The 24567-nt window shown below is 45.9% G+C and overlaps 1 long non-coding RNA gene across 4 annotated transcripts in view; it reads left to right on the forward strand.

Annotated features, from left to right (window-relative positions):
• LOC138830378 (uncharacterized) overlaps nt 1-24567 on the forward strand; it is a 105657-nt gene that overhangs the window by 56468 nt on the left and 24622 nt on the right. For 2 of the 4 annotated variants that reach the window (XR_011373015.1, XR_011373014.1), the window contains one exon: nt 6666-6751. The exons of the other annotated variants lie outside the window; for them this stretch is intronic. This is a non-coding gene — a long non-coding RNA (uncharacterized lncRNA). The remainder of the gene's footprint in view (nt 1-6665; nt 6752-24567) is intronic. 4 annotated transcript variants of the gene reach the window in all.

Genomic DNA, 24567 nt, shown 5'->3' on the forward strand with positions numbered 1-24567 from the left:
CACAGCATTGGCCAGCTGGCTCTTGGATGTCTAAGCTAGCACACAGACTGTAGCGATGTTCACTGAACCACGAAATGAGTCAGTTCCCACCCAGTACAGGGAGGCTGAAGAAACAGCCTCCAGGACCCGGAAGCTGCTGAGAGCACACAGCAGCATCTGAGTGGTGGAAAAAGGCCCTGACTTCTCCAGGGTTCTTGCCCAGCTGAGCCAGTCTGCATTTGGGCTTGAATTGAGTTCTGGGTTCAAATCCTCACTTGGATGCTTAATCACTGAATGCGACGTAGCAAATTACTTACGCTGTGTGAGCCATCAGTGGGCAACCCAGCCAGGGCTGGTTCTGGCTTTGCCCATATGCAGCCTTCCTGGTGCCCAGGGGCAGGCCTTGCGCCGGTTTCCCCCCCCCCCCCCATTCGCTGCCTGCCATTTGCACATCTGAGAAGTATGTAGTTGGTGGAAACTCATCCTTGCTCCTCACGCAGGGATTAAAATCTGTCTCCCTGGTTTGGAATTCTGAGTATTTGGTGGAGGATTTGGCTTCTCTGTTTTATGAGGCCTTCACAAAACCCAAATTAAACCCTCATTTGTTTTAAAGAGCAGAATTCTTAATCTTTCAGCATTTGGCTCAATTTCTGGACAGGCTTAGAGTGCAACACTGAACACACTGTGTGCTCTGGGTTGTTTCTGGCATGTGCAGGGTGTGGCAGGGGCTGGCAAGGCAACCTTCTGCCATTAGATGAACCTCTTGAGGGTGACACCAGACTTGCTGTGTGACCTTGGCCAAGCCCCTTGAAATCTAGAGAGTGAAGGATCTGAGCACCCAGGCCTGGGCACAATTTGAGGGCAGGGGATAATTTAGAACTTCCACATTTTCAACTGGAACTCAGAGAAGGGGAAAAACTTAAGGGCACACAGCTACCTAACAGACAGAACCAGATCAAGACTTTGGGTCTCTCTCTCTCTTTCTCTCTCTTCTTTTTTCATAGAACTGGGGTTTGAACTCAGGGCCTCATGCTTGCCAGGGAGTCTCATTCTACCACTTGAGCCATACCCCCCCCCCCCGCTTTTTTGTCTTTTAGTTATTATTTAGGTAAGGTCTTGAGTTTGTGCTCAAGGCCACCCTACAACCTCTGTTCTCCTCCCTGAGACCTTCTACATAGCCAGGAGGACTGAGCATGTTTGGTTGGTTGATTGAGGTGCAGTCTTGCTTTTTGTCCACCCTGATCTCAAGCTGTGATTCTCTCAATGTCTACCTTCTGACTAGCTGGGATTATTGTCATAAGCCACCATGCCTGGCTCAGGAATTCTGGCTTCACTAGAAACCTCATACTTTCTGAGGAAGAAATATGAGACCAATAGGCAACTATTCCTGGGTAATTTTCATGCCCTCTTCCTTCATGGATTCAGTCGACTTCAGGGTGAGGTTTGTGCTTTAAGAATCATTAAAAAGGGCTGGGAAGGTGGCTCAGTGGTAGAGCACTTGCCTTGCATGCATGAGGCCCTGGGTTCGATTCCTCAGCACCACATAAGCAAAAAGAAAAAAAAAGCTGGAAGTGGCGCTGTGGCTCAAGTAGTAGAGTGCTAGCCTTGAGCTGAAGAGCTGAGGGACAGCGTCCAGGCCCAGAGTTCAGGCCCCACGACCGGATCCCCCCCCCCCCAAAAAAAGAATCATTAAAAAGGAAAAAAAAAATCTAGAAATGGTCCTGAAGGCACGATCCCAGCTTCATTACCAAGAGAAAAAAAAAATCTTTGATTCACACTCAAATGGCATGAAAAGCAGCCAGCCCTCTTATTTCTTCCAGATTTGGACAATAGCTGGCCTATCCCAATATGTCCAGGACTAAAAGGTTTCCTAGAACAGAGGCTAGAAAGTGCCGACAAGTCCCAGGTTAGCTAGTCACCCAAATGGCTGGAATGAAGAGAAGGTTCACCTGGCAAAGGGAGCTTTGGCTAGTCTGGATTTTTGCTCCTTCAATTACATGAGGCTATAGTTGGGGTGTTAAGTCTGCCCCAAACATCCATATGGCTTGGTCCCCAGCAAGAAGCTATTGGGAGGTAGTGGAACCTTTAAAAGGTGGAGCCTAGTGGGAGGTCCTCGGGCCACTGGGGGTGGGACTTTGAAGGGGATCCTGGAATATGGCCCCTTTCTTCTTTCCTTCCTCAGTCATTAGGTGAGTGGCTTTGCTCCTGCTGTAGGCCCAAAGTAATGGGGCCAATCATTATGGACTGGAATCTCCAAAATGATGAGCCCAAAGGAAACTTTTTATAAGTCAATCACCTTGGGTATTTGTACATAGATGGCATGCAGCTCTGAGAGGGCTGAGCTATCTGAACCTGGGTGTTGTCTCCTGGTGATTGGACTTAAATGAGATAATTAACAATGCCCACTTCAGGCCCTAGCCCAGGGAAATCAATCACCCAAGAAATGAGTCACTTTTCTTTTGGGACAGGGTAAAAGAACAAATTATTATTGGGGCTGGGCAGGTGGCTCAGTGGTAGAGTGCTTGCCTCGCATGCATGAGACCCCGGGTTCCATTCCTCAGCACCACATAAACAGAAAAGGCTGGAAGTGGCACTATGGCTCAAGTGGTAGAATGCTAGCCTTGAGCTGAAAAGCTCGGGGACAGTGCCCAGGCCCAGAGTTCAAGCCCCATGACCGACCCCCCCCCAAAAAAAATATTATTTTATTCCAAGAATTGCACTGGTGCATTTAAGGAGGGATTTAAAAAAAAAATAAAAACCATGGGGCTGGGAAGGTAGCTCTGGTAGAACGCTTGCCTTGCATGCCTGAGGCCCTGGGTTCGATTCCTCAGCACCACATAAGCAAAAAGAAAAACGCTGGAAGTGGCACTGTGGCTCAAGTGGTAGAGCGCTAGCCTTGAGCTGAAGAGCTGAGGGACAGTGTTCAGGCCCCACAACCGGACCCCAAAAAATAAAAAAAATAAAAAAATAAAAAAAATAAAAAAATAAAAAAAATAAAAACTATGCAGTGCTTTCCTCAAGTTTGGGAATGTTGGAATAAATTACCACATCTCTGTTGTATTTTTAGGCAAAAATAAAGTCATACATTCTTGCTTTTTAAACTACGGAAGTCATAGGTCTGCTTGGAGTTGGGGGTGAGAAGTCCAGCCCTAAGTGATATGGCTGGTAGAGTAAAAGAGGAAGGCAGACTGAAATCCCAGTTCTGCCAAGTTCCGATGTCACTGTTACTTTTCCATGTGACAGGTGAGAGCCTAGTATTCTTGGCAAGACTGTCAAGTGTCCTAGGTTCAAGTTGATGCTTGGTATCTTGTGGGATTTCAGTGAATATTTCAGTTGTGTCTGTTTGGGTTCATGACACTCAAGAGTGTCAGTACCTTCCTGTGAAATTCAAGGCTGGTTCAACCCGGTGTCTGTTGGCTGGTTGGGATGCCAGATCCCTTGATAGGGAACAAAAGATTTTCCCTTGGACACCTGGAAATAGCCCTGAAGCCTGGCTTCAAAAGCCTCAGGAACCACTCGTGCACTCTGTTGGCAGCTGGGCTCTGCTTTTCATCCAGAAGCCTTGAAGATCAAAGCCAGCTGTCCCCCACACGTCCCTGGCAAGTTGGTCCTGGGATTGATTCATGTTTTGGAGCTCTTTGACTTCCTTTCTTCTCAAGCCCACAGCTGGAAGCTGCATCTTTGAAGGCTGTTGGAGATGGGACACGGAAGCCCTGGACTCCTTGTTTCTGCAGGGTTTTTCTTTTATCTCTCCTTCCCTTCCTTCCTTCCTTCCTTCCTTCCTTCCTTCCTTCCTTCCTTCCTTCCTTCCTTCCTTCCTTCCTTCCTTCCTCCCTTCCTTCCCTCCCTGCCTCCCTCTCTCTCTCTTTCTCTCTTTCTCTCTCTTTCTTTCTTTTTTTGTTGGTTGTGGGGACCAGGGCCTAGATGCCGTCCCTGAGCTTTTGTGCTCAAGGCTAGTACTCTACCACTTTGAGCCACAGCTCCACTTCCAGTGTTCTGGTGGGCTGATTGGAGATAAAAGGCTCACTGGACTTTCCTGTCTGGGCTGGCTTTGAACTGTGATCTTCAGATCTCCTCCTCCTCAGTTGCTATGATTACAGGTGCGAGCCACTAGCACCTGGCTTCTCCAGGGTTTTTAAGGAACATGAGGAAATTGCTATGTGGCCCTCATATATTTTGCACCTACTGTGTGCCCTGTGTCATGCTATTGATTTAGGTACCTTATCTCACCCAGCCCTCCAACTTGAATATTTGCATGATTGTGTGTGTTTGCGTCTCCTTCACTCTATTTATACGATTCAGATGGACAGCAACTTTGTTGTTGTCGTCGTCGTCGTCCTCCTCCTCCTCCTTCTTCTTCTTCCTCTTCCCCTTCTTCCTCTTCTTCCTCTTCTTTCTCTTCTTCTTCCTCTTGTTTTTTTTTTTTTTTTTTTTTTTTTGTCGGTCATGGGGCTTGAACTCTGGGGCCTGGGCACTGTCCCTGTGCTCTTCAGCTCAAGGCGAGTGCTCTACCACTTGAGCCACAGTGCCACTTCCAGTTTTCTAGTGGTTTATTGGAGATAAGAGTCTCACGGGCTGGCTTTGAACCATGATCCTCAGATCTCAGCCTCCTGAGTAGCTAGGATTACAGGCGTGAGCCATCGGTGCCCGGCTGCTGCTGCTGCTGCTTTTTTTTTTTCTTCTTCTTCTTCCTCCTCCTCCTCCTCTTCTTCTGCTTCTGCTTCTGCTTCTCCTCCTCCTCCTCCTCCTCCTCCTCCTCCTCCTCCTCCTCCTCCTCCTCTCCTCCTTCCTTCCTTCCTTCCTTCCTTCCTTCCTTCCTTCCTTCCTTCCTTCCTTCCTTTCTTGTCCTGAGGCTTGAACTCAGGGCCTGGGCACTGTCCCTGAGCTTCTTTTGCTCAAGGCTAGCACTCTACCACTTGAGCCATAGTGCCACTTCCGACTTTTTCTGTGTATGTGGTACTGAGGAATCAAACCCAGGGCTTCATGCATTCTAGGCAAGCACTCTACCACTAAACCACATTCCCAGCCTCAACTTTGTTTTCTTTAAGACTATATCCTCAGCACTTATAAGTGTCTGGCACTTATTAGGTGCTCAATAATTGTTTGTTGGCTTGTGAACTTCAAGAGACTGGGGCAGGATTAGTCTTGCACAACTATCTTGGTAGAACAGAGCCCAGCTATCCTAACACCAAAATCTTAATCCCTGTGTTGTACTTATGGTTAGCCTAGAAATAAGGCAGAGGGAAGCTGGGTATATCTATTTCTTTCAAAGTTTTTTTTTTCTTTTTCTTTTTAAGTGTAAAATGTGCCTTAACATATGAAATGGGAAAAAGGGAAAATTACCCATATAGCATTACCATCCTAAGAGACTACAAATATAACTTGGTTATAATTTTTTTTTAAATTCCTAGATGTCTTCTTCTTTTTTTTTGGTGGTACTAGTGTTTTAAGTTTAATTAACTCTGCCATTTGAGCTACTTTGACACCCCCTTTTAACATTTTGTGTATGTGTACACACACACAGTCTTGGGGCTTTAATTCAGGGCCTGGGCACTGTCCCTGTGCTCAAGGCTTAGTTCTCTACCACTCTATTGGAGAAAAGAGTTTTATGGACTTTCCTGCCTATGTTGACATCTAACCACATTCCTCAGATCTCACCCTCCTGAGTAGCTAGGATTTACAAGGTGAGCAGTGTCTTGCTTTACGCCTGGGGTGGCCTGGACAGAAATCTTCCTGTTTGTGTTTCCTTGTATTGTTGGGATGATAGATGTGCACAACTGTGCCTAGCCATTAGTCAAGATGGAGATTCAAGAACATTTTTTTGTTTTTGGTTGGTTGTGGGGTTTGAACTCAGGGCCTGGGTGGTGCTGTCTCTTGAGCCTCTTTGTACTCAAGGCTAGTGCTCTATCAGTTGAGCCACAGCGCCACTTCCAGTTTTTGAGTGGTTAATTGGAGATAAGTGTCTCTCAGGGACTTTTCTGCCCGGGCTGGCTTCGAACTGTGATCCTCGGATCTCAGTTTCCTGACTAGGATTACAGGCCTGAGCCACCAACACCTGGTTGAGTTTCAAGAACTTTATGTCCAAGCTGGCTTTGAGCCTGGATTCCTCTAGCTCTACTTCTCAAATAGCTAGAATCACAGGCTTCCACCATCATACCTGGCTAAATATATATTTAAAGAACTAATTAGTAGTCTTGAGTACAGATTCATTTCCTCTTCTTAATGTTTTATCATTTCATTAGTCTCCTTTTAAATGACTGTAATAAATACTTTCTAAGCAGCTTTGTTAACGTAAGTATTAATTGTGACTGAACGTTTTGGGAACTTTTGCTATATAGAACACTGGGATGAACTTCCTTAGGAAAAAAAGATCCTATATTTGGTGACCACTTATTAAGATAGTTTTTTAGAGCTGGGTGCCGGTGGCTCACACCTGTAATCCTAGCTACTTGGGAAACTGAGATCTGAGGATCACAGTTCAAAGCCAGCCCAGGCAGAAAAGTCCGTGACACTCTTATCTACCAGCTAAACACCAGTAAACCAGAAGTGGCACTATGGCTCAAGTGGTAGAGCGCTAGCCTTGAGCTGAAGATCTGAGGGACAGTGCCCAGGCCCAGAATTCAAGCCCCATGACTGACCAAAAAAACAAAACAAAACAAAAAAACAAAAAAAACTTTTTTTTTTAGGTGTGTAATTATTTGATGAGGAATTTCTTTCCTTGAGAAATGTGAGATTTCTGGGAGTCTTCAGTCCTCAGGGAATTCATTCTCAGGTATGGAAATAATAGTTACTGATATACATATGATGTCTTTAAACATTCCCAGGGGAATTCTCACCTACTGTTGGAGTGTTGCCAGGACAACAGAAAAGACTAGGTTTCACTAAGAACAGGTCCAGGTAACCACCGAGGGGAGCTGGCAAGGAGAGGCCATGCTTGCACTACAGGTGAGATTTTCTGAGGAGACGAGCAATTTAGAGTATAGTTGAAAACATTTTGAAGTAGATCTTCCCGAAATACATCTTAACTCTTCCCTTGCCTTAGCAAATGGTATATAGACGAAACTCTTTCTCAGATATCACACACACACACACACATAAGCACGTACACACGAACTTAGGCCATGGAAAAAGAGCCTCTTGAGGCTTTGCTGCCTCTCTGTGCCAAGCTCTGGGTGGATGCCAGTATGTCTCTCATCCAACTTCCCTGCAGGGCAAAGCAGGACAGAGAAGTCAGGTACACCCAACCTGTACGTCAGGTTTTGAAAATCATTTCTAAATAGGCCTGGAGGAGAGAGCTAGCAAATAACGAAGCTCCATAGGCCTTGTGATGATTTGGAGGTAGTGTCCTTGGCCCAGCATTTTGTGAGGAAACTAAGGCTGGTGTGTGTGGGGGGGGCGGGGGGGTAATATGTGGGTGTTAACCTGGCTAGCAGGGGATAGGAGTAAACTGTGGTGTCAGCACACCGACTCCGGTAAGTCTGGCTCTCAAGGCTCTTAGCTTTACTGTCCCACTGCCATGGCCACTTTAGGGGAAGTGAGGTTGGACATCCCTCTCCGTGGAGCCACACATGGAGAAGTGGGACTTGGTGATGGTAGGCCCTTTTGGTTAAAAGCCCAAAAGACACATTGCAGTCATCTTCTGGAAATGTGAGGGTGTTGTAGGGTATTCATGCAAGAGGCTCATGAGTTCTAGAATCAGAGAGAACAGAGAGCAGGCACCCAGGGGCCAGCCTGAGGTGTTCCTTAGGGTCTCATAGGGTGCCCTCACCAGCCAGTCTTGGAGCCCCTGCTTCTCTGCAACCTTCTTTTTATCTGTTATTTTATTCTTTTAGTGTCAGTACTGGTCCTTGAACTCAGGGCCTCATGCTTGGCTTTTTTTTTTTTTTTTTTGGGTCCGGTCGTGGGGCCTGAACTCTGGGCCTGGGCGCTGTCCCTCAGCTCTTCAGCTCAAGGCGAGCGCTCTACCACTTGAGCCACAGCGCCACTTCCGGCTTTTTTCTTTTTGCTTATGTGGTGCTGAGGAATCGAACCCTGAGCCTCGAGCATGCAAGGCAAGCGCTCTACCACTGAGCCACCTTCCCAGCCCACACTTGGCTTTTTTACTCAAGGCTGGCATTCTACCACTTGAGCCATAACTCCTCTTCTGGCTTTTTGGTGGTTAATTGGAAGTAAGCATCTCATGGACTCTCCTGCCCTGCCAGGTTTTGAACCACAATCCTCAAATCTCTGCCTCCTGAGTAGCTAGGACTACAGGTTACTGGTGCCTGACTCTTCTCCATCTTTCTACCAGTTGTTCCCTCCCCCCATCCACTTTCTTTGGGGATAAAAGTGTGGCCACTGAGTCATTGAAGCAATATCTCCTGGAGTAGTGGTTTAAATCAGATCCTTGGTCACTCATCTGAATCAAACTTTCTATATGACCCAGAAACCAGCATTTAAAAAAACACCTGCCTTGGAAGTGGCGCTGTGGCTCGAGTGGTAGAGCGCTCACCTTGAGCTGAAGAGCGCAGGGACAGCGCCCAAGCCCAGAGTTCAAGCCCCACGACCGACAACAAACAAACACCCCCCCCCCCCGATGATGCAGATGTGTCCATGATCTGCAGTCACTGCACCTTTTCTTATTTCAGTTAACTGTTCCTCTGTGCCTGTCTGTGGTGGAGCAGGTTTTCATTGTTCATCTCAATCTTGTGAAAAATCTCAGTTCAAGTTTTCAGAGTGAAAATCTGATTGACAGGCTCGGGACATGTTACTTGCCAGCCTATGGATGCACTGCCCTGAAGAGCACAGGGACAGCACCCAGGCCCAGAGTTCAAGTCCCACAACTGACCCCCCCCCCCAAAAAAAAGAACTTCCTAGTTATTGGAGTGAGGACTTTGATTGACATCTGAATGTCAGCCTTAAAGACTTTAGGCACAGGTCTATTTCAGAGCAGTTTGTAGCTACAGATTCCAGATGGCAGAGGGTGTGTGCGTGTTGCACGCTCCAGACACCAGGGGGCGCACTCCCAAGGGGGTGATGGGCCAGGCGGGAGACATGGCGGCACCCTGGGCTCTGGATGCAGGTCAGCTTGGCCAGGTCTCCTGTAGCCCAGCCCCTCCCAGGTTATCAGCTGGAACTTCTAGAAGGCCCCTTGAGAGCAAGGCAAATGGTGCTGTGTCAGGGTGGCTCCAGCTCCTTTGAATTGCTTTCCATCTTTGCCCTCTCCCAGAGAACTGTCCTAGGAACTGTGGCGTAGCCCGGCCACTCATGGGCCGCCATGGGCCCTGGAGCCTACTGTCCGGGCAGGTCACTATTGGGCAGCTGCCTGGCAACCAAAGAAGTAGCACCCAGGCTTCTCCTCTCCTGTCCTTAGAGAAGGGAACAGCCAGAGGCCACTGGGAAATAGGGACAGGCTGTGTTGTTCCTGGTCAGAAAAGCAGGGATTCAGGTGTAGCTCTGTTCATCTTGGTGCTGTGTGGGGTAAGGGGAAGAGCAGGCTTTGGATGAGGTAGGACTTCACATTTTCCTCTTTGCCCAGGGCAGAGTGTCCCTAACAAACTCCTGGCCAGCCCTGTAGTGCCTGCAGCTGGCCTACTGCCTGCCAGAGGTAGCGGAAGTCTAAAGTCCATCCCACTCCACGCAGTGACTGTCCAGGAGTCTGGCATTCAGGATCTCTGGGTGTGGGGACAGCTTTGCTTGGCCTTGGTGCTGTGTGGATCCCAGCGGAGGATTCTGGGTCAGGGCATCGTCATCCTGGGTGAACTTAAGTCCCCACCGCGGGAGGCTGGGCAGGTTTCCCAGCTTCTGACATAGCCCCATGTGTGAGGTCACTAAAGAGTCTGTAGACTGTCAGTCCCCAAATGACTCTAGGCCCCTTTTCTCTTGTTTCTTCTACAATCTATGGCCAGTAGTTGGTTAGAAAAGCCAAGTGCGGTCCTCAAATCATCTGAGCCCCAGCTGTTCTATCCTTACGCCAGAGAAGCACTGCCTTTATGATAGAAGCTACATTAGTCAGCAGACACTAGAGACACCTGCATATCCACGTTATAGCAGATCTGATCACAGCAGGCAAGCTGTGGAGCCAGCCGGAGTACCTGGATAAAGAAAGATGTACATCCACACAGAAGAGGAGTATCCAGTCATAAAGAACAAAATGATGTCACTTGCAGGAAAATGGATGGACATGGAGACCATATTGAGCAGGATAAGTCAAGCTCAGAAAGATAAACACCACGTACTTTCACTTACATGAAGAATCTAGAGAACTGACATGCATGTTAAAGAGGGAGCTGTTGGGGGGGGACACATTGAAATACATTATATGTGTGTATGTAAGTAGCATATGGCTTTGTGCCGCGGACCGGGCTACTGGGGTCGGCGTGGCAGCTTTGAATCATGATCCTCAGATCTCAGCCTCCTCAGGAGCTAGGGTTACAGGTGTGAGCCACCAGCACCTGGCAATAAAACCCACTTAAGCCAGATGCCAGTGGCTCACGCCTGTAACCCTAGTTACTCAGGAGGCTGAGAAGTGAAGATTGTGGTTCAAAGCCAGACTGGGAAGGCACATTTGAGAGACTCTTATTTCCAATTAACCACCAGAAAAACTGAAGTGGCACTATGGCTCAAGTGGTAGAGTGCTAGTCTTGAGCTGAAGAGCTCAGGGACAGCGCCCAAGCCCAGAGTTCAAGCCCTAGGACCACCAAAAAAAAAAAAAACCAGAAAACACCACTTAAAACAGTTAAAAGGGGCACTGGAGAGAGGGCATCAGGGGCTAAAGTATAATACAAGCTAGCTACTCGCGGCAGTTGCCTGTAATCCTGGCTGCTCAAGAGGCTGAGATCTGAGGACTGAGATTCAAAGCCAGCCTGGCCTCCGGAGGAGGCACCTGTGCTGGGGTGGACGGCGAAATGCCTGGATTCCTGATTCTCTCGCTGCCCATACTGGGTGACTTTGGGCTGGGCTGCTCTCTGCCCTGCTTCAGGGACTGTTTCCCTCCAGTGGCTGTATGGTCTTCCATCTTTTCCCACTACACTCCTGTGATTCCTCATGGGACCAGAATGCGGGGCTGCCATTTTCCATGGGAAGTCTTTTTTTCTATCTTTTTTGGTTTTTTTTTTTTTTTTTTTTTTTTTTGGTTAGTCCTGGGGCCTGAACTCTGGGCCTGGGCGCTGTCCCTCAGCTCTTCACCTGAAGGCTAGTGCTCTACCACTTGAGCCACAGCACCACTTCTGGCTTTTTCTATTTATTTATGTGGTACTGTAGCAGGACCTCATGCATGCGAGGCAAGCACTCTACCACCTTCCCAGCCCATCTTTTTTTTTTTCTTTCTTTTGTTTTAAAGACGAGATTTTAATGTGGGCTATAGCCCACATTAGCCTTGAACTTTGGTCCTTTCAAGTGCTAGGATTACAGGCATGTGCCACTATGTCTTATGTACACGGGAATTCTTGACTTTCTCATGTCCTAAGCTGATGGAGATGGTGATGTGTCAATAATTTACCAGACCAGGCCATCAGCACTGTACTGAAGGTCTTATACACATCACCAAGTTGTCACACCACCCCCACGAGGAAGGGGCCATTATCATAGCATTCAACTGACAAGGGAAGAGAAGCAGAAAGAGGCTGGTCAGGGCTCATGTAGCCTGCTCACATATGGACCTACCCAGCCTGCAGCATTATCAAGTGAATCCCCTTTTATCTTTTTGTGACATGGCAAGAAGATGATTTGGCTCCTTTAAGGAGCAAAGTGATAAAGGAGAATGAATTCACAGGAGGGAGAGGGACGGAGCTTCGGGGAGGGAAGGCACTGCTGGGTCTCTGGCAGTGGGTGTCTGGGTCTCTGGTCTCTGGGTGTCCACTGCCCAGGCTCCCAGTGAGTTGCCCAGGTGGGGGCTGAGCTCTTCAGGCAGGCTCCGGTGCCCCATTCTCCATGGAAGAAGCCACTCAACTCTGTGAAGTCAGCTTTAGATTGTTCTTGGAGCTATAATTGTGTCCATTATACCTGTCTTGAGTGATTCACAGGACGCTGGAACTTACGTAGGAGCAATGTTCCTCTTATTATTTTTTTTAATTTACATTTTCCGGTGACTCACCGGAATTGAAAGTATAGTCTCATTGACAGGAGATGAACAGTGAGAAGGAGAAACATTAAAAAAATAAAAGGAAATGTTATCAGATGCAGTGAAGATAAAATAGTCTAAATGCTGGCCAGGTGATCCCAGGTTCATGTTCTGTGGCTTCAAACCCACCATGTACTCTCTGAGCCTCTTGATTCTCCACTTCCTGGGTGTGGGAGGTGACCTTGCTGCTCTGGGAAGGCAGTAGAGGAGAAATCGCATGCTGGCAAGTCTGGGCTTTGTGTCAGAAGGACCCAGGTTCAAATCCCTGCTCAGACTTTTGTGCTTCCATGTGATCCTAAGCAATTTCTGAGACTTCTCTGGACCTTAGTGTTTCATCTGCATGTTGGGAAAAGCAGCACAGATTGCTGGAGGGTCATAGGGAATTGCATCTATTAGTCACTTGACTGGAGTAATGAAATATTTCATCAGTGCTTGTTACACACCGAGTATCTGAGTACTCATACAACCCTACGGCTGAGCTTAAGTGTTTTGACCAATGTCACACAGTGAGCCGCAGAGCTCGGAGGACTGGTGTGGAGGTGCAGGTAATGAGGATTTCCAAGTTCAGCTTAGAACTTGCTCCTTAGGAAAGGGACTTGGCCTTGAGCTCCCTAACTTCTCTAGCTGGTAATAGTTGAGCTACCAGCTACTTAGGCAGACTGGGTGTCACTTCTTCTTTCCTTAGGCTTCTACTGAGTTCTGGCTATATTCACCCTCCCCGCGTTGCCAATTTTAGCCACCCTTCAGCTGATCTACTTGTTGTCTACTTTAAGTAGGCCACTCTGAAACCTTCATTGCTTCTACACATCTGCTGTACTCTTCTGCCCAGCATTGACCGCCCACCTCCCCTCCTTCCCCAGTTCTGGAAATAGACATGACTATTGGATCTTTGGCCCTGGCTGTGTGGGGTGACTGAGGAGCTTGCCTCCCTCCCCCCTAGTCCTCCTTGGGGGGCAGTGTCACTATAAGTAGGCTGGGAAAGCCAGGCCCCGGTGGGTCAGTGGGTCAGCCAACAGTACAGGAGCGCCTGAGCCTCTTAGTCATCTTGCTCAGGGCATGGTCTGCTTGCAGGAAAGCAACCCCCTCCTTCCTCCTCCTACCCAAATAGGCAGCCTGCTGGGAGGGAGGCATTTCCCTGCTGCTTGCTAGAGCTCTCTGGTACTTCCTGTTGACATCAGGCTGGAGGGCTGAAGGGAGATTCCCTCCCTCCACTTTCCCAGAGGAAATCTGAAGGCTCACTTCCCCCATAGCCCTGGACCTCACCCTAGGAAAGGAAGTGGGACAAGCCCCAGGTAGAGCCAGGAGCTGTTCCCCAAATCAGAATGTGCTGGGGAGCCCCCAGCAGGGAGGACCTGTCTCAGACACAAAATAACGCGTGAGGATTCCAGGAGGCTCTTGAGTATTCCGTTCCATCCAGCAGCAAAGCACGTGGGGCCTGGGAATGAAGGGGACAACATCTCTAGCTCTCGTAGATACTGGGATCCTGTGATTTGTAGTTTATTGAGAACTATCAACTTGTGGGAGTTGTAACAAACACTTTTTTATGATTTTTTTGGTATTACTTTCATTATGTTTAGTCCAATCATTTCTTTCCTAATCTGTGACACATTTGAGGCAGCTTGTAGTTCCTTGGTCCTCGTGTTTGGGGTGTGGAGGTGCCAAATTCTCAGTGTTTTGTTTTCAGCATTGAGACATAGCTCAGTTCTGAGATGGCTTAGCTCAGACCTGTGATACGCTGGCCTGCCCGGGCCTCAGGAAAGGCTTCTGGGCCATTTCTCAATTCCCCAGCTGTGGCTGGACTCAGCACTCAGCAGGCTTCCCTCCAGGACTGCTATGGATTTCCAGGACCTTGGTCTCACCACCATCTAGAAGTTTCTTAAGAGCTCTGAACATAATTTGGAGGGGCTCTGCCTCACCAGGGCTCCTCAGGCAATGGCAGGTTAATGGTGTGAATGCTGCTGCTGAGGAATTCTGTTCTTCTGCATCTTGATTGGTGAGGTGTGTTGGGATCCTAGGAGCTTCGGAGTTCTTTGCAACAACTTTGACACGAATGTTATAAAATGAATTGTCTCCTCAAGATTCTTACATTAGCCATTTGCCAGTTGCTCGTGCCTAGAATCCTAGTGACTCAGGAAAGATCTGAGAATCTGTTCAGAGCCAGGCATTCTTCAAGACTTTTATCTCCAATTAACCAACAGAAAGCCTGAAATGGAGGTGGTGTGTGTGTATGTGTATGTGCGCATGCCTGTGTGCGTGCGTGCGTGTGTGTGTGTGTGTGTGTGTGTGTGTGTATGAGTGTGAGCCTCTTATGTAGGTCCACTTCTTCTCTCAGGGCTCTTCTTCTACTCTGCTCTTCAACAGGCTCTGGCTTCATGCAGCACCATGCTGCTCCATCCAAGGTTGTATTCCAGGGATGGTGTCCTTTTTGATGACATCCCAGTCACCAGTCTATTTATAGCAATGACTCACACCCCACCTCAACTTCTGCAGGCAGAGTTTGGCTTAGGCACCAACTCTCTGGGAATATAAAATAATTTGTGCTTGTAAATGAGCACCATTTCATTTCCTTCATCCTTGACCTTTGTGTGTGTGTGTGTGCGTGTGCATGCACACACACATACACATATACATACAGGTCCTGGGGCTTGAATTCAGGGCTGGGTGCTGTTTCTGAGTTTTTTTGTGTTTTTGTTTTTTTTTGCTCAAGGCTAATGTTCTTCCACTTGAGCCATAGCTCCACTTTTGACTTTTTTGTTGTGGCTGTTTTTTTTTGGTGATTAATTGGAGAGTTTCACAGCTTTTCTGCCCAGGCTGGCTTCAAACCAAGATAGATCTCCAGATAGATCTCAGCCTCCTGAGTAGCTAGGCTTACAGATATGAGTCCCGTGGGGGTCCCTTAAACGTTGCTGCTGGTGGCTTGTGGAGGCTGCACCACAAGGTTAAAAGGTTTCCCTGGTAGAAAGGATAGGGATGGATCAAAGCAGGGGCTGCCCCTTCCCCCTTGCCAGCTTGGACAGCCTCGTGCCATCTCTTCCAGCAGGTGTTGAGGGCCTTAATCTCAAGTGTTCAACAGGTGCTGCTAGTGTCTCATAAATGGAAGGTGGTGAAGGATCTGAGTATTGAGGTCCTTTGACTTCCTTTCTGTGTCCCACCTGTTAGCTTTCCACATGTCCAGCACCCTGGTCTGCTCTGGTCCATATCATGGTTTACTGATAATTATCACAGTCTAGAAGCCAGCATCCAGTTGTGTTAACCTTTTCCACCTGAGGCTCTGAGCTTGCTCTACCTCCAGCTTCTCGAAGTTGCCTCGGAACTTCTTCATTGTCTTCAATGTGCTCACCCTACTGCTGCTCCCTCCAAGTGACCTGACCAACCCCCTTCTCCCACGACCGTATCTCACTTACTAGTTGACACATCTAGAACAATCCATGAAGTTCCAAGTGGGAGATCTTGCTTTGTGGCTTTTGTGTGTGTCTGTGCATATGGTGGTGGTGATGGTTTGGACTCGGGGCTTGGGGACTCGGGGAAAAGTCATGTCCCACTTTGTGGGTCTTGCTACTGCCCAGTGCTGGCCTTGAACCACATTCTTCCTGATCTTTACCTTCAGAGTAGCTAGGATTACAGGCCTGAGCCATGGTGCCCAGCCCGCTAGGGAGCCTTGAACTCCATATGAAAGCCTGGAGCTCTGGCCTCCTGGACTTCTGACATCTCTCCTGACGGAGGATCCCAGACTCCATTCCCGTTGCAGCATTCTTCACTACAGACCCCCATGTCTTTGCTTTTATATACTAGCCACAAACATCATCTGGATGCCCTACTTCAGGTTCCATCTCTCTCAAACCCCCATTTTGCATGGCATAAAGGAAGGCCCCCGGGACCAGCCCTTCTCAGGCTCTTGGCCTCATCTCCTGTCACATATTCATTCTTGCTCCCCAAACTCAACTTTTCAGTCATCCTGGGCCATTCCATCTCTACACGTCTGCCTTAGCCTATCATGATTCCATTGCAGGAATATTCTTGCTGCTTTCTTCCTTGGCCTAAGGCTTGCTTCTCCTTCAGGATTGTGCTAGGTTGTCCCTCCTTTCCCATTGTGTCCCGTAGTTGAATTGTGGGTTATAATTACTTTTCTGTCTTTTGGCAAAGATCAAATGTGAACTCTGAGTGTGTGTGTGTCTGTCCGTCTGTCTGTGTCTATCTGTCTGTTTGTCTGTCATCTCTGTTTCTGTCTCTGCATGTCTGATTTTCCACCAGCGCTAAACTCCACTTCACCTACCAAACTGGTCTATGTTCCTTTATTTTATACTTTCCTAGAGGAGATTCTTTCTCTTTAGAGCATTTAGTTCAATTAGTAATTATGTATAAGAAGAGTGTTTGTTTATTTATTTTTGTCGGTTGTGGGGCTTGAACTCTGGGACTGGGCACTGTCCCTCAGTTCTTCAGCTCAAGGCTAGCGCTCTACCACTTGAGCCACAGCGCCATTTCCAGTTTTCTGAGTGTTTTTTTTTTTTTTTTTTTTTTTTTTTTTGTCGGTCGTGGGGCTTGAACTCTAGGCCTGGTCGCTGTCCCTATGCTCTTTAGCTCAAGGCAAGCGTGCTACTGCTTGAGCCACAGCACCACTTCCTGTTTTCTAGTGGTTTATTGGAGATAAAAGTCTCACAGACTTTCCTGCCTGGGCTGGCTTTGAACCTGAACCGTGAACCTCAGATCTCAGCTTCCTGAGTAGCTAGGATTACAGGCATGAGCCACCACACCCTGCTAAGAAGAGTGATTATTATTGTCTATCTTGTCAACTAGCTTGGAAGCTAGTGAACAGAGATCTTGTTATTTTGAACAGGTGTTATTGCTTTCCTCCCCCTTCCCTCTCTGGGTTTAGACTCAAGGCTCTGAGCTTGCTGACCGTGGTGTTTGGCGGCAGGGCCTGGATAGAGGAAGTCAGTCACTGGGGCATGGCTGGTCTCTGGTCCCAGTCTCCTCTGCTTCTGGCTGCCATGAGGTGAGTAGCTTTGCTACTCCAGGTCCTTTCCCCATGATGATGCCCTGCCTCACCACAGGCCCAGAAACCACAGAGCTTCAGCTATGACTTCTGAACCAGAGTGACAATCAAGCCTCTGTCTGTCTCTCTCTGACTTTCTATGTCTCTGTCTCTCTCTCTCTGTCTCTCTCTGTATCTCTCTGTTTCTCCATCTGTCTGTCTGTCTCTCTCTTTTTTGGCTGGTCCTGGTACTTAACCTCAGGGCCTGGGCACTGTCCTTGTTTTTGTGCTCAAGGCTAGTGCTCTGTCATTTGAACCAGAGTGCCATTTCTGGTTTTCTGGTGCTTAATTGGAGATAAGAGCCTCATGGATGTTCTTCTTTTCCTGCCTGGGGCTGGCTTGGAACTGTGATCCTCAGATCTCAGCCTCCTGAGAAGTTAGGATTACAGGGGTGAGTCACTGGTGCCCAACAAGCCTCTCTCTTTTCTGTTTATCTCAGGTGTTTGCCACAGGGGTGAAAATCAAACACAAACTTAACCAGAAATGTAGCTGTTTCTCAATCCAATAAGGTAACATTGTTGGTCATTTGATTTAACGATCTTTTCCTTTAAAGTTTACACGTGCTTAGGAAATATTTTTCTGAGGTCATACGTGTTCCTCTATTTTCTTCTGAAAAGGTTAAACTTTGAATTTCCCCCTTGAGGCTTTCATTGGCCTAAAGTTGCTTTTAGTCTATAGAGTGAGGTCAGAACTTATTTCCTGCCCTCCTCACCTAGGTAAACAGTCTTCCCCACACCATTAACAAGGGGACCATCACACTCTCCCTATCCCAGTGGCAGTGTCCCGTCTGTCACCTCTGAGGTTTCCACATGGGTTTCCTACTTGTTTCTGGGCTTAGTTCTTGGGCCATTGACTTATTTTTCTATCCCTATGCCAAGACCACACTGTGTTAATTACTCTAATTCATAAACTGTCCTGCTGTCTGGTTGGGTCAGTCATCTCACCTGTCTTCAAAATCAGCTTCTCTAACTTAGGGCCTTTGCTCTTCCAGAGTAGTTTTAGGATCAGTTTGTCAGATTGTGTGTGTGTGCATGTGTGCACACATATACCTATACACACATGTGCATGAACACATGTATGCATGTGCCCACAGATACATGCACACACATATAAGCCCATGTGCACACACATGCAAACACATGAATGCATATACACATACATGCACACACAGCTGAAATGGTCAATTTTGGGGGGAGAAAATTGCCATTTTCACAACTTGCCATTTATGAACGCAGTATATATCTCAATTTTTAGTTTCCTTAAAGTCTGTTAATAAAGTTATGTGTGTTTCTCTATAAAGATTTTTCACACCTTTTTCTGGGTTTAGTTTTAGCTATCATATAGTTTTTTGGCAATTACAAATGGAATTTTTTTCAGTTACATTTTTGAATCCTTTCCAGTGGAAGATAGGACCAACAGTGGAGGTTTGCACAGTGAGTCTGTCCAGCTTCATTCTAAACACTTTTAGTAGTTAGTTAGTTCCTATGCTTTGGTAGTGGTTCTCCCTGGATTTTTCTTTTTTGTGGGGCTCAAGTGACAGATCACTAGCCTTGAGCACAAAAACTTAGGGACAGTGTCCAGGCCCTGAGTTTAAGAAGCAGGACCAGCCCCCCCCAAAAGAAAAGAGAGAGATTATTTTTTATTTTTTTTATTGTCAAGGTGATGTACAGAGGGGTTACAGTTACATAAGTAAGGTAATAAGTACATTTCTTGTCAAACTTGTTACCCCTTCCCTAATTTTTCTCCCACTTTCCTTCCTCCCAACTCGCCCCACCTCCCAGTTGTACAGATCATTTCCAACATATTGTCTTGTGAATATTGCTGTTGCATAGGTTCCCCCCCCGTCCTTTCTCTCACCATTCTGTTGTTCCCCTTCCATTCCCTAATTCAGGTACCCCAAAAATCAAATACAGTGACAACAGAGGATATACCATAGGGGGAAGAACATACAAAAGAAACAAGAAATCACATAGTACATTTAAAAAAAAAAACAACGAAGAAAAACCACTTGTGTCCATGTATTAGAGTGGATTTCTCTTTTTCTTTTTCTTGTTTGCTGGCTTGAACTCTGGGACTAGGCACTGTCTTTGAGCTTCTTTTGTGGAAGGCTAGCACTCTACCACTTGAGCCAGAGCGCTACTTCCAGCTTTTTCTGTGTTGTCATTGTAGATATGGGTCTCACAGACCCATTGCCCGCAATCCTCAGATCTCAGCCTCCTGAATAGCTAGGATTACAGGTGTGAGTCACCAGTGCCATCTTAGCTCCCTGGATTTATCTACGCAGACAATTCTTTATAATGATAAAGAATGCTATAAGCTGTAGAGAATAACTGCTTCATTTTTTTCCTTTCAAGATTTTCCGCCTTTCATTTCTTTTTTTTTTTTTTTTTGGTACCAATCAAGATCCCCAGAATCATAGTTCAGGGAAACAGTTCTGTTTTGACACTGACTTTGAACAGAATGGTTCTAGCATTTAACCAGACATGATTGCCTCAAGTTCTGGGAGGTAGCTTAAAAAGAAGTTACAAAGTTCCCTCCTGATCCTAGTTTGTTTAAAAAGTTTAAATAACATAATGGATGCTTTGTTTTCCCAAAGGATTCTTTAATATATACTGAATGGCCATATAATTTCCTCTTTGTTTCTGTGAATTATATTAACAAAATATTGTGTTTATTTGTGTTGGCGTTTGAACTTGGGTCCTCACACTTGTTAGGCAAGTACTCTTGCCACTGAGCCACACCTCTAGCCCTGATTTTTGCTGGTTATTTTTGAGATAGGGTTTCTTTTCCTCTCTGTGCTCCTACCTACATGGGATCTGCCCATTTTAGGCTTCCTGTCACAGCTAGGATAGAGGAATGTGCCAGCAGGTCCAGTTCATTGTTGAGATGGGTTCTCAATTCTTTTTCTGCTCAGGCTGGCCTTACACTGAGATCTTTTCAATATTAGCTTTCCAAAAAGGTAGGATTACAGGAATGCACCATCATACCAGCTGACTGTTTTTTTCTTTCTTCTGTTTTCTTTCCATTTACTCTAGGTACTTTATATAACTCCTTGAACATGATATTTCATCAATCAACTTCTTTGCTTCTAACATGTGTGACTAGTCATGGCTTTATCTGTAAGTCCTGCTTGTTGGCTGCATATGTGGAATTTATCATTCAGTCCTAAATATTTTCTAATTTTTGCAGAGATGTTTCCTTTGACCCATTTGTTATGTAGAAGTGTGTTTTTGTGTCTCCCAAACACTGGGAAATGTTTTAAAGCTGTGTTATTGATTTTGAACCTCACTAAAATGTGAGAGAATGTAGTTCATGTGCCATTAGTTCCTGATTTGTATAACACAAGGTCATTTTTGGACTTTAGACACAGAACCATGAGATCATACTGTGTTGCTGGTCTAGTCTCCTTGATATTTCAATTTCGGAGAGAGCTGCTAAACTCTACTGCTGTGCTTGTAGACGTGTTATTTTTCTTTGTAATTCTGTCAGTTTGCTTTATGTATTTCTCACTTTATATACCTCACTATATTAACTGACTGCATCTAAATTCAGAATGTTCTAACTTTCTACTTTGAGATGAACTCTTTCTTGTTTATAGTAACACTTCATTTCACACAGTTCTATGACATTAACATAGATTGTGTCAGCTCTCTTAGGATTAATATTTGTCTATCTTTTTTTTTTGGTTGGTTGTGTGGTGGGCCTGGGCACTGTTCCTGAGCTCTTCAACTCAAGGCAAGCCCTTCACCACTTGAACCACAGTGTCACTTTTGGTTTCCTGGTGGTTAATTGGGGATAAGAGTCTCATGGAAGCCAGGTGCTGGTGGCTCACACCTGTAATCCTAGCTACTCAGGAGGCTGAGAGCTGAGGATCATGGCTCAAAGCCAGCCTGGGCGAGAAAGTCGGTGAGACTATCTCCAAAAAAACACCAGAAAACCAGAAATGGTGCTGTGGCTCAAGTGGTAGAGCAGTCTCCCTGAGCTGAAGAGCTGAGGGACAGTGTCCAGGCCCAGAGTTCAAGCTCCACAACCAACCAAAAAAAAAAAAATCCCAACTATTTTGTGTCCTGTATGTTAGGTGTATTTTTAGTAAATAGCTAATATTCAACTTTGACTTCTTAATTTATTAAGAGAATATCTATGTTCTATGTGAATAACGTAATTTTTTTAACACCTACTATGATTTGCTAGGTGACGTGTTCATGCCTATAATTCCTCTACTGAGGAAGTAGAAATTGAGAGGATCATAGTCCTTGGCCAGGCTCTCCACCCCACCCCTCCTCACCCCACCAGTCTCACCAAATAAGCCTGATATGGTGGAATGTGCCTGTGGGCCCAGCGATGCAGAAAGCTATAGGTAGGAGAATTGAAGCCTGAGGTCACCTTGGGTCAAAAAATGAGATCTAACCTGAAAATTAAAGCAATCAAGGGCGGTGTGTGTGTGTGTGTGTGTGTGTGTGTGTGTGTGTGTGTGTGTGTGTGTGTGTGTGTGTGTGTGTGTGTGTGTGTGTGTGTGTGTGTGTGTGTGTGTGTGTGTGTGTGTGTGTGTGTGTGTGTGTGTGTGTGTGTGTGTGTGTGTGTGTGTGTGTGTGTGTGTGTGTGTGTGTGTGTGTGTGTGTGTGTCTCAAGTGATAAGAGTGTCTGCCTAGCAAATGCAAAGCCTTGAGTTCAAATCTCAGTCCTGAAAAAGGGACTGTGATTGCTAGCAGTGTTATACCATCTTATTTCTGTATTTATGATACATAGATTTAATAGTATTGTTACATTTTCCTCTCAGGTGACTCAGCTCTTCTCCTTTTCCATTTCTTTATTCCCTGTTGGATAAACAACTGGTTTTATTTCTTCATTATTCTCTACTATTTAGAAATGTACATTCCATTTTATTCTTTTGGCATTATTCTTAAATGTCACATACAAACATAACAAAGTAGTAATTATTAAATGCCTCCATATTCCTCCATAATATAAGTATCATTTGATGCTTTAACTATAACTTGAGTTCACAAAATTGTTCCCAGTCTTTTGTCTTTACATTTTCATAGGAGTAATTAGTATTTGATAATGTCAAGGCTTATTTAGACTTACCTATGATTTTACCAATTTGCTTGGCATTGTCACTCTCAATTTATTTTCCTATATACAGTTTTTTTCTTTGTGGAGCATATCCCTAGTTGTGTGTGTGTGTGTGTGTGTGTGTGTGTGTGTATGTGTGTGTGTGTGTGTGTGTGTGTGTGTGTGTCCATCTGTCTGTCTGTCTATCTGTCTGTGTCTGTCTGTGCCAGTCGGTGCCAGTCCTGTGGCTTGAACTCAGGGCTCCAACATTGTCCTTAAACTTCTGTTACGCTAGTGCTCTACACTTGAGCCACAGCTCTACTTCTAGTTTTTTTGGAGTTTATTAGAGATAAAAGTCTCACAGACTTTTCTACCTGGGCTGGCTTTGAACCATGATCCTCAGATCTCAGCCTCCTGAATATCTAGGATTACAGGCTAAACCACTGGTGCCCAGCTAGTTCTTCTTTTATTTTGCTATTAAATCCCTCCCTCCCTCCCGGCCTCTCTTTGTCTTCCCCTTCCTTTCCTTCCTTCCCTCTCCCCCTCCTTCCTTCCCTCTATATCCCTCTCTATATAGAGTCTGGCTGGGTATAAAATTGTTAAGTTGACTATCACTTTCTTTGGGCAGCTTGGTGATATTATCCCTTTTTTTTCTCCCAGTTGTGGAGCCTATCATTCCAGTAGAGCATTAGAGCAACAGAAGTTTAGGGACAATATTTAAGCCCTGAGTTCAAGCTACACAACTGGCACTGACTGGCACAGACACATATAGACGGACAGACAGATATAGACAGATAGACATAGATACACACACATACACACATATTGGATTCATAAATATCACTGCCGTTCATTCTTCAACTGCAACATTTTATCTCATTGTCTAGATAAACCACAATATATAAATTTAATCTGCTATTTAGGAACAGTTGGGCCCAGTGTTGATGGCTTATAACCCCAGCTATGTGGGAGGTAGAGGTCAGGAGGATTGTGGTTTAGGGCCATTCTAGGTTAAAAAAAAAAAGTTAGATACTGGTTCTCAACAAAAAGTTGGACATGGTGGCAGATGACTGCCATTTCAACTCTTCAGAAGGCTGAGAGCTGGAGAACCATGTCTCAAGACTACCCCAGGCAAAAGGGAAAACATTCCCCCCCCCCACTAACTTGCAAGATCCCAACTCAACAGAAAAAGCTGGTGTACACCTATCATCCCAGCTACACAAGAAGTATAAATAGGAGGATCATAGTCCAAGATGGCCCATAAATGTGAGACTCTATTTAAAAAATAATTAGAGTAAAATAGCTGGAGGGATGAGTCAAGCAGTAGAATGGCTTCCTATCAAGTATGAAGACTCAGTACTGCCAAAAATTAAGAAAAGGATACTTGGGATGTTTCTTTCTTTCTTTCTTTCTTTCTTTCTTTCTTTCTTTCTTTCTTTCTTTCTTTCTTTCTTTCTTTCTTTCTTTTTTCCTTCCTTCCTTCCTTCCTTCCTTCCTCCTTCCTTCCCTCCCTCCCTCCCCCTCCCTCCCTCCCTCCTCTCTCTCTCCCTCCTTCCTTCCTTGCTTCCTTCCTTGCTTCCTTCCTTGCTTCCTTCCTTCCTTGCTTCCTTCCTTCCTTGCTTCCTTGCTTCCTTGCTTGCTTCCTTCCTTCCTTCCTATCCTCCTCTTCCACATCCTCCTCCTCCTCTTCCTCCTCCTCCCCTCCATACTTATCTCTTGGATTTCCCCCTCCTCCTCCTCTTCCTCCTCCTCTTCCTCCTCTTCCTCCTCCATACTTACCCTTGGATTTCCAAGTCATAGGGCATATGAAGGTTTGATATTACAAATTAGTACCTAACAGATGGCACCAGATATGTCTGCACATTTTCAGTACATTGCTGCTTTTGCTTCTTATATGAGCCCTTGGGATGGTCCATACCTCAGCTGTCAGGCTGGTAAGGGTAGAACGCCTGGCAGTATGTGTGTGTGTGTGTGTGTGTGTGTGTGCATGCACGTGCATGTGCACACACATGCAGACACATGCACATGCACACGTGTGAGTGTTTAAACTTTGAATTTGGGCGTTGTGGTTTGAATTTGCATTTCCTTTCTTCTCAGTTGTACTGAGCATGTCCTCATGCCTATTAGACATTTGTCTTTTCTTTTCAGTGGAGTTCCTGTTTTTTTGCCTTTCATCTATTTTCTTTGGGGTTATTTTCCCTTTTCTTCTTGACTTATAAACATTCCTTACATGTTCTGGAAATTAATCCTTTGTAATATGTGTTGCAATTGTCATCACCAAGTTTGTGGCTGGGTTTTTCTCATTCTTTATAGAGTCTCTTGAAAACCAGAAGTTCTTAATTTATCCCTCTGTGTTTTTCTTTTAAGTTGAATACTTTTCTCGACCCTTGCTTAAGAAGTCCCT

This window comes from Dipodomys merriami, unplaced genomic scaffold (assembly GCF_024711535.1).
Source record: "Dipodomys merriami isolate MVZ:Mamm:240054 unplaced genomic scaffold, mDipMer1.0.p SCAF_19, whole genome shotgun sequence".
Taxonomy (NCBI): domain Eukaryota; kingdom Metazoa; phylum Chordata; class Mammalia; order Rodentia; family Heteromyidae; genus Dipodomys; species Dipodomys merriami.